Source organism: Filicampus tigris, chromosome 6 (assembly GCF_054856515.1).
Source record: "Filicampus tigris isolate MCC_2025a chromosome 6, RoL_Ftig_1.0, whole genome shotgun sequence".
Classification (NCBI taxonomy): Eukaryota; Metazoa; Chordata; class Actinopteri; order Syngnathiformes; family Syngnathidae; genus Filicampus; species Filicampus tigris.
This window is the reverse complement of record NC_141222.1, coordinates 15,290,256-15,301,115: the sequence shown is the minus strand read 5'-3', so window position 1 is coordinate 15,301,115 and position 10,860 is coordinate 15,290,256.

Below are 10,860 nucleotides of genomic sequence, written 5' to 3'. Positions count from 1 at the left end.
CGGGGGGTTGCGGCCGGAAGGGTACCCAAATCAAGGGTGGAGGGTCGCGGCCGGATGGGCAAAAAATGGTCAAGTGCCCAGCTCTGGATATTTGTGAACAGTAATTCCTTAAATCACAACATTCTAATAGAACTGTATATCTGACAGAAGACAAATATCTCTCTTTTGTATTCCACTGACTGAAAGGTATTATGCACTGGTTTGACATCGGAGTTAATTAATGGGACTCAATATTATACAATTATACAATATTTGTACACTCGCATTCAACAGTTGATAAACATATTTTAATGTTCATGTGTACTGTAAGTTTAGCTGGACAAGATCAATTAGATAAATGCCAGGATCTTTATCACTGTAAAAATTCAGATTTAATTTTCATAAGAGTATATAGTTTTGATTCCAGTTTCATTTCTTTTCTGTGTGACACCAAAACTAATTTACTGCTAGTGACGTTCACTCATATATTCATGTGATTTTAAAAAAGACATTTAATAAGAGGACATCTATAAAGAACCACAAATAATTATTTTCTTAAACTACTTTTATTCAAAAGAAACCTAAAACCAATTTGATTCATTATGAGAGCAAGCTCAGTTACCAAATGGCATTGAAATTATCTGCCAAAAAGCCTGATAGGATTCTGTTTGTGAGACTTTTCATTATGTGCCTTTGTTGGCAGTATAATAAGATCACCTCCCAAACACTGTCCTCACTGTTTTGTTTTGCTTAGCATCTACCTTAAGAGACCGCAGCGTTTTCAGCCCTGATGGAAACTTTCAGATTATGACAGCCGTTTGCTTAGATGGATGTCTCATTAGTCTCATTTAGTCATAAACACTGATGGCAGCTCTCATTACCAAGGGGCGTTCTAATCATTTCTGTGGCTGCATTAAAACAGTAAACCCAATTACACCATTATCATTACTCAGCTGAGGCGACTAAAAATATCCCAGTAGGGAATTCATCAGGATGATTCCCCCCCCCCCCTCCCACCCTCCCCAACCATAATTTACCTGCTATCTTTCCACTTCAGTTCTGCACCATTTTCAAGTACACTTTTTTGGATAATGATTTTTTTCTTTTTGTGAAATATTACTTTCCATGCTGTACAAAGGTAAAGACCTTAGCCAAGTTTCAAACATTTGTCACCTGTGAAATCAATGACTGTATTTTTTTTGTATGGAGCTTGAATACTAAGTAAATTGTCAGAGGTGTGAGTAAGTCACATACGCACAAGTCCCAAGTAAGTCTCAAGTCGTAACCTTCAAGTCGCAATTCCCAAGTCACTGAGAAAAAAACAAACATCCTATTGACATTAGAGAATCCAGCAAAGCATCTCTTGTCAAGAGAAGTAAATAAAAGGTTGGCCAACATAATATGTTCACTGTGAAAATGTCAAGAGGAATGCACATTTGGATCTGGGGAGTTCACTAGTCTAGCTTTGCTGATATATGGGTATGACAAAGTTTTGGGACTTTGGTAATTTAGCATTTTGTTTCTTCCAAGTGTCTTGGTTTCTCTGTTTTTGAAAATACATATATTTTGGGGGGGGTGTGAGGTGAGGAGATTCATCCTGCCTTGCCTTGCATTTGGGTCTAACCCTTTGCCTCCACATAAAAAAAAAATCTTGTGACAGGACAATCAGCAGTATTTACTTGAATAGAAATTGACATCACTACTGCTCAGGGCTCAGCTTCAGAAAACAGGTCAGCCGTGATTGGTCAGTACCTGAGCCCTGAGCAGTTGTGATATCATTTTAAGATGACAGAAGTGACAGAATGGCGGCCCCCATAGATGGCTAAAACGGGTGGATTAACTCTTATTCCTCAAACGCAATATTTATCAGAATGCCTTGTTTCCACTACTGGTCTTACATAGAACATATTCTTGAAAAAAAATATGTTTGTTTTGACCTACTTTTAAGTTATATTCCATGGAATCAAAATTAGTTTTGCTCTCTTGCTGCTCAATTCTGATCTACGGAACAGGATTAGGGCCAGTAGGGGAAAAATATAAGGTTGTAAAGATTCTCACTTTTATTTCAGAATTCTGACTTTATTCTCAGAATTCCGACTTTAAAGTCAAAATTCTGACTTTATTCTCTGAATCCTGACATTAATGTTTGTGGTTGTTAAAGTGTTAAAGTGAGAATTCTCACTTTAAAATCAGATTTCTGACTTTATTCTCAGAACTCTGACTCTAAAGTGGGAATTCTGAAAAGTGAGAATTCTGACTTTATTCTCAGAACTATCACTTGACTTTAAATAACAATTCTGACTTCAAAGTCAGAATTCTGAGACTAAAGTCAGAATTCTGAGAATAAAGTCAGAATCCTCACTTTAAAGTCAGAACTCTGAGATAAAAGTGAGAATCTTAAAAACCTATTTTTTCCCCCACTGGTCCTAATCTTCTTCCGTACTGATCCTTTAGGAGGACGACTGAGTGAAAAAAACAACACATTATATATGAGATATTAACTCGAAAAGAGAGATTGCATTTTTAATGTGTCATTCTATAGTTTACTGAAGGTTGTTTGAAAATGCTGATGTCAAGAGGCCCAATGAAGTTGAGGGCTAATAATGTCATTTATATTCAGTCTGGGTTTGTGTTATTTCAGGTGAAATGAAAGGCTCATTTTGCATTGAAGATTTGTGGTTGTTGCAATCAAGGTTGTTGAGTTTGGCCTGTCCATGAAATGTGTTCCTGTCAGTACACTCCCCACATCACTCGTCTCTTCCTGGGCACACACTCTTATGACTCCATTTGCACTGCATGTTTTGACACCCACTTGTAATTGCTTTTATCCATTTTTTTCCACCTATATGTTCCTCCTGTTTTCCTCTACTTTCAACTGTGTCCTATATGACTGCGCTGACACTTAAGGTCTTCTCTCATGTTGCAAACATTAGCACTTACAATTCTGGGGGAAAAAAACATGCAAGATGTTGGTTTGTTTTGTTTTTTGTTTCCTAAAAAGTTGTCATTTTGGATTTGGTGCGGGATTGCTCCGGACAGTGACAATATATAAAATATGAATAAATACTACCACTTTATAGTAGTACGTTTCTTTGTTCACACTGGCCATGAATTTGTTCGGCAATTCTACCACCGAGGTCACACCAAGACATGGGGGTGTTTTGATTATGGCGATGTAAAAGGGGCAATTTGTTTTTTTTTTACAGATTCTGAAGTGTATATACTTGTTTTTAGGTCTATTTGTTGCCCTCATATTATTTTACATTGCACATAATTAATAGTCACTGATGGTGCAGTGGTACACTCGCCTTGACTTCTGTCCAGGCTGGGTGGGTTCCGTTCCCAATTAGTAATGATGTGATTGTTAGTGTGAATGGTTGTCTGTATCGGTGTGTCCTGTGATTGTCTGGCAACCAGCTGTCTGCCTTTCGCCTGATGTCAACTGGTATAGGCTCTAACTGCCTGCAACCCTTAACAGGATAAGTGGTATAGAAAATTAATGTATGGCTAGATAATATGTTTTTTTGTTGTTCTATTGTCATCTTTGGATCATGTTTGATTTTAATATGTCTTGTCACCATGTTCATGAAAAAAAAGTTTACCATTATGGGTTTATGCATTGGTAGCCAGGAGTTGAGCTGCCTGCCACACTAGTATATTTGATGCTGTACGAATACAATCCCGACCATATTACTACGAGATGGTTATTTTTTTCAATGTCTTTTGTTTTTTAATGATATTATGCAAAAAGTACCGAATGTATTTCCAGTAGAAATAAAAAAACGAAGGAAAAATAGACTCCGTCTTTAATTTAGATTTGTGGCTCCTGTTTTTTCGTTTGTCTCATTTGAACGAGTTCAGATGGCTATTTGATTTGCTGACCCATGACCGATACTAAAACCAGTGATTGACATTGTAACAAGCAGAGCTGAGCATTTTACTAAAAAATCACTGTCTGTTTATCGCCTTCCGCCTATAGCCGGGGTACCCTTCCGCCGTCCGTTTATCCACCATTTTGTCCGGCCAGACCAAATAGTAAATCGCCTATAGGGTGGTCTGACTATCATTTTAACAACAAACACGGCACAATCAGAACAAGGACGACAAAACATCGTCAAATAAAATGTTAAAGTTTGTCTTAAAACAGCGAATTTAGGTGGATGGGCGGAGCAAGCCTATGCCCAGGTCTGCAAGTAGGAACAAACCAAGGTAAAAAAGCAGGGTTCTGACCTGTTCATAAAAATTATCACCCCCCGCCCCGTTCCACTGTGGACACGCTTCAAACACGCTTCAAAATGCGCCGTAGTACTTTACTACTTACCCAACTGCGTGTGCTTACTCCCATTGCGAGGCCCGGGGTTGGTTTTGTCGTATTGTATAATTATTTGGGTCCAACAGACGGCCAGAAGTTGCAGTCAACAAGTTACTTAATTATTTAACACATTTCCCCTCCTTCACGGCCTTCAAAATAAAAGCATACCAGCAAACCACTCAACACAGCAGGTTTGCTTCAGCATATTTCCGGAAGTAGAGAATACACCAGAAGAACTCCACCTTGATGTGCCAGCCTCATACTTGAGTGCTTGCGCGCATCTTAATATACTCCCGGACACAAGTTGTTTTGAAACAGTTACGTTCCAAGTCGTGGGGAGTTGCTTCAAAAAGACAGCGACAACAATGGATATCGTGCCTGCTACAACCGTAAAGGGACCGAAATGACTAGACTATGCATTTAATTTTATTGCCAAACTAGTTTGTTTCGCATCAGCAACGAGCTGCGTGCTGCATGCTCTCCTCCTTTCCGTGTGGGAAACTGTAAGTCATCGCAACATGTGACATAATGGACCAATCAGAGCAGCAACAATTCAACGTCAAACGTATCAGGGCCAATTAGCAGAGCTGGGCAGTCCGTCCCGGGGCCGTACCGGTCGGACCATCTGGCCCGGCCGGATGACCATTTTTGGGGCGGGGGCTGGCGGCTGACAAATTTTTGAAAAGGGCTGGACGAAGCATGGAAGGAAGTGTTTTTTTGCCGGAGGGTCCGACCGGTCTGGCCCATGGACGGACTGCCCAGCTCTGCATTTAACTATGCATGTACAAGAATGGAGGGCGGCACGGTGTCGACTGGTTAGCACGTCCGCCTCACAGTGCAAAGGTCGTGGGTTCGATCCCCGCCCCGGCCTTCCTGTGTGGAGTTTGCATGTTCTCCCCGGGTTTTCTCCGGGTACTCCGGTTTCCTCCCATATTCCAAAAACATGCATGGTAGGCTGATTGGACACTCTAACTTGCCCCTAAATGTGATTGTGAATGCGAATATTTGTTTGTCTCTGTGTGCCCTGCGATTGGCCGGCAACTAATTCGGGGTGTAGCCCGATGACAGCTGGGATAGGCGACCCTTGTGAGGATAAGCGGTAATGGATGGATGGATGTACAAGAACAAATCCCACACTGAGTTAAACCACAAATGATGTGCTCTCAAGCCTCATCAAGGGTAATTTCTTCTCAATAAGTAGTGGCAAACATTTTTCCAATTAACCGCAACAGGTGAAAACACAGTCAGCTCCATCAGACCATCATAAAAGATGATCGCATGTGTTCTGAATCTCTTCTTTACTCTTTCTTTTCCATTAATGAAAAAGGACCACCACTCTTCACCTTTCCTTTCTTCTTTTTGTCTTGTAACCCATCGAGGACCCTCCATTAGTCTCAATTACTGCCTCTGGGTCAAATGGCAAATCAATGCTAAATTACTAGCAGGATCACAGGAAACTCTTAGTCGCTCTATTGCTTTCACCTCCCCAGTTTTTATCGGCATCAGCATTCATCATTAAAAGCCATGGTTACAACACGTGTTACGTAAAGCAAACGCACACATCGTGGTTTGTAATTAGTTGGTTTACATTGTAGTGTAGTGTGGGATTACTGTAATGTTGTTATTTAAACAGTATGTACATCTTTGGCTTTTGAATAAACCTTTGAAACCACTTTTCGTGCTGTTTTTAGGATTACGTTACAAGAACTTGCTTAGAACTACAGTACATACAGTATATAGACTACATGTGTAACTAATAAGAAAATCCAGATTATTTTCTCTCAAACCCGATTTTACGATTTCAATTTCTTTGTAAAATAAAAATGATGAAAAATGAAGTACTTTGAATGTATTTTATTTAAACTTAATTTTTCTTTCTTTGAACTCAAAATGCCAGTCAATTTAACTCAACACACACAATACAATCCATTGGGATTAACAGCATTTTACTTACAGAATATATTTCAGGTCTGTTCTTAATCAAACCAATAATGAAAGAAAAAAGTGCATATACCATCTGAAACGAAATCATCAACATGAGAGAAGGTAGACAGTCAAGTCTATAAACCAAACAGTCTGTCAGCAAGTCATTTTGCCAACCAGCTAGTGACTGGCCTTTCACTTTTCTCCCTGGTCTTACTTAAACATAAATCAATGATTAGTGCAAAACTGTCACTCAATAATATAATGCACTGTCAAGCTTAAGTACGGCTGCATAGTCCGGCAGGACCAGAGGTCCGTTGTAGAGGAGAGAAAAAAGGGATGAATTTTAGACGTTGAGTTACTTGCTCACGGGTTGTATTGTACATGCGGGGCACACACTACACTACAGATCTATATTTGCCCGATTTATTAACTAAACGCTCACTTGCCTGAGCAAATAGCAGAATCGCCGGTAGCCATGGATGTTATTGTTGTTGTTATCGGAATACGCGCTCGTGGGAAGAAGCGGAAATGCAGAGGAAACTGCAGTGGCTTAAATACACCAAAAATAACAAAATCGAACGTGTCGATTTGAACGATTTTTAAATTGTTTTATCCAGAAAATTCGGTTACGGTTCAAGATCGCTTAATCGAGCAGCCCTAGTATATACTGTTCATACTCAGTGTAAAGTTGAGCGTGAATTTATTTATACCCTGACCTGATACTTTTGGTATTTGATCGTGTTGGTATGCACAATATAATCTTAATACAAGAGGCGATTGAGCATTTATTTGAACGAAGTTAAACCCTATTTTCGTTCAGCGCGCATAAGCCACACGCACACGTGCACACTTCTTCGCTGGTTCTGGCGAACAAGGTTCAGAAAACGTTTTTTGTGAACTCAAAACATGCTTTTGCGTTCCAAATGTCCTCTTTTGTGCTTGTGGCACAAATCTGACGTGCAGTAGCATCTGGCTACAACGAGCAGAATGCCGGATTGACATTCGTTTTGTCAATTTTTTTTAATATCGATATTTTATCGAGCACAATGTCTATTGAAATTGATCACGTGTCTATCGCAATACATATGGATATTGAATTATCCCTCACTATAGCATGGATGCGTTGTGGTGGCCAGCTGGGCCTTAGTTTAAGCCGAAATAATAGCACTTACGCACTGCGTTTACCCTTTGATGGTGCCAGGCTTTCATTTCTTTTTGCTTAATCCTAAATCATCCCTTTTTGTGAATGCATTTGATCATTTCCAGTCTGGCTAGGGATGGCGCTACACCAGGGCTACGGGGTGCTATTGCCCCATCAGAAATCTGGGTAGCTCAAGTTAAGCTTCTCCAGCGTTTTATTTTATATATTAAAATATTTGTATATTATTTATGTATTTCAGTTTCAAAAAAAAACATTAGAACATTCACAAGTAGGCATTATGTCCCAGGCCAATCTCTTTTGTGATTCAAAACAGCTTATGAATAAACCTAGCGGAGATGGAGAGGGTACAGAATTTCAAGCATTGTAAGCAATGGGTGATGCAGGTTTTTACCATCATCATATACACAGATTTATTTCAAAATTAAATGAAAGGCCAATTTACAATTCATCAACTTGTTATGCCATTCAATTTGTACAGATTCTAAGACTTTTGTTGAATACTTTCCCACCAAGCCAATTATTTATTTTAACAAGTTAAAATCCATCCGTCCATCCATTATCTGTACCGCTTATCCTCACAAGGTTCGCGGGGCGTGCTGGAGCCTATCCCAGCTGTCTTTGGGCAGTAGGCGGGGGACACCCTGAATTGGTTGCCAGCCAATTGCAGGGCACACAGTGACAAACATCCGCACTCACAATCACACCTAGGGGCAATTTTTAGAGTATCCAATCAACTTACCATGCATATTTTTGGAATGTGGGAGGAAACCGGAGTACCCGGAGAAAACCCACGCAGGCACGGGGAGAACATGCAAACTCCACACAGGGAGGCCGGAGCCGGGATCGAACCCACGACCTCTGAACTGTGAGGCGGACGTGCTAACCAGTTTTTTTTTTTCCTCCCCCTCCCCCTCCTTCTCGGCTGTCCACCCTTTTGCTAGTCGCCACAAGTTAAAATATTGTTTATAAAATTTGCAGGTGTCAAGAAAAATCAAAAATTGTTTTGGGGGGCTCTATATATGTAGTTGGGTGAGAATTGTAGATGAACTCAAAATTAAATGTTACTTTGATATTTTGCCAATAATAATAATATCATGACCCGGCAATACATCAATATAGTGGGCTAAAAATATACTGTATGACTTGTCAGTGTCCCAGTGTGGGAATTGCAGAAAAACTCACTGTATATTATTACTATATATGGTTTAATATCACAATAAAAAGATAATGCATTAAGTAACATATTTAAGTACATCTACACTCTAAAAACAATTGGGTTATTTTATTAACCCAATTTTTGGATTGTTTATGTTGCGTCAAAATTCTTGGGAATTTCATATAAATTAATCCAATTGTTGGTTCAAATTAACTATATATTGGTTTATATGCCAGTAATATTTTATGTTGGGTCAAAAATCAACCTTGCAGGCCGATACACAGGTGCCAGATGTACACTTTAATTAAGTATGACTACCGGCCATGACAGCCACCGACATACTGTTCATGTCTATACACGCAGCATCGTAGTCGAGTCAACGACACTTGACATTTGGATTTCTTCATTTATCACGCTGTTTTGGGAAGTACTTCACACATTGTAATCTTTTGAAAACGAGTTGCTTGTAACTGAGCGTGTGTGTTGGACAGGACGAGTGCTGGAATCGTAAAAAAAAAAATGCATTAGTCTGGTGGTCGACTGGTTAGCACGTCTGCCTCACAGTTCAGAGGTTGTGGGTTCGATTCCGGCCCTGGCCTCCCTGTGTGGAGTTTGCATGTTCTCTCCGTGCCTGCGTGGGTTTTCTCCGGGTACTCCGGTTTCCTCCCACATTCCAAAAAACATGCATGGTAGGTTGATTGGACACTCGAAATTGCCCCTAGGTGTGATTGTGAGTGCGGATGTTTGTCTCTGTGTGCCCTGCGATTGGCTGGCAACCAATTCAGGCTGTCCCCCGCCTACTGCCCAAAGACAGCTGGGATAGGCTCCAGCACGCCCCGCGACCCTTGTGAGGATGAGCGGTATCGATAATGGATGGATGGATAATCTGCTGCCATTGTAGGATGTGATACTTCACAAGAACTGTGCGTTCTCCAAATAATGTTCCATATTAATGTTATGTGTTTACTGTAATCCACATGAACATTTCTATGATTACCAGAGTGGTTCTGGTTACCTTGCTTCGAGATTGAAAACTGTTGAGCGCAACTCTCCTCAAGAGGTCAATATATCTCAACACACTTTTCAAGATGGACCCACAACTCATCACAGCCCGTGTGAAAGTGTGAGGCAGTTGTCTGGTGATGACCGCAAGGAAGCAATGCTTGGTTTAAAGAACTGAAATAAATTGTATACCATTTTACAAATGTATCTATCTCATGCACTGATTTGCATTTCCTGGCTGACAGCCAATCTGAGTGATTGTCACTGTCATTGAAAAAAGGTTGAGAACCACTGCCATACATTATGTAATTAGACTCCTCATATCGGTCTAAACTGAGCAGCTCTGTGGATTATCCAGATTATGTAAATTTTCTGTAATATTCTATTAGCCTTGAATTCACCCCTTTTTGCCTTTTATGTAAAAAGGCTGTAAACCTTTACTGGATTCACAGGGAGAAAAAGGATATGGAGGAGAACATTGTGTTGCAATAAAGGAAATAATTTATCCTCCATCAAAGATTGGATTTCAGTGGATATTTAGCACAAAACTTTATTTATTATACTTTGTATAAATGATCCAATATATATAAATTATTTCTCTTCTCTTGGTTCTGACAAAGGCGGATACTTTTTACTCTGCTCCCCTCCTTTGCCTTATCTTCCCAGCTTGCTGACTAAGTCTTGTGTAGTCTTTTGTCTAAACTGTCATTCCAGCCTCCCGCTTGGTTTTTCTTCCAAAAATTAAAAAAAAATCTGGGATTTTGTCAGATGGATTTTCAACACAATAACCAATTTTTCTTGACAAGAAGAGCAGGAAAGGGGGAATCTGCTTGTCCGCACAGAACGTATGCGGTCGGGTATTTTTTGGGATACCTGGAACATGTGTTGGATTGTAAGCCTGTCCATTCTTTTCATGGAGAATGTGGAAGACACATTGATTAACGTAATTCTGACGGTACAGATATTCTGCTATCTGGAGCTGTCAGTTTCCTGATTTGTTGCAAAGTTCAGAAGAAACCGGCAACACTATTGACAATGGGCAAGCCGCCGGTCATGTATGAACGGCTGTGGCGTGTCGTCAACTTTCAGACTCAGACGATGAGTGAGCTCAATCGCAGGTTCCAGGCGACTTCTGAGACACTTCACAAATAGGATACCAATGTGGAGAAGTGGATGAAGAATTTATCGCCAATTTGGCCAACTGATGCCCCTTGAGCGCTTCAGTGAAAGACTCAAGACTGACTGAAATTATTATCAGCCATTTCCCAAAACAATTGTATTCTTGGAGCCTAATCTCCTGGACGTTGATTCTGCTGGACACTG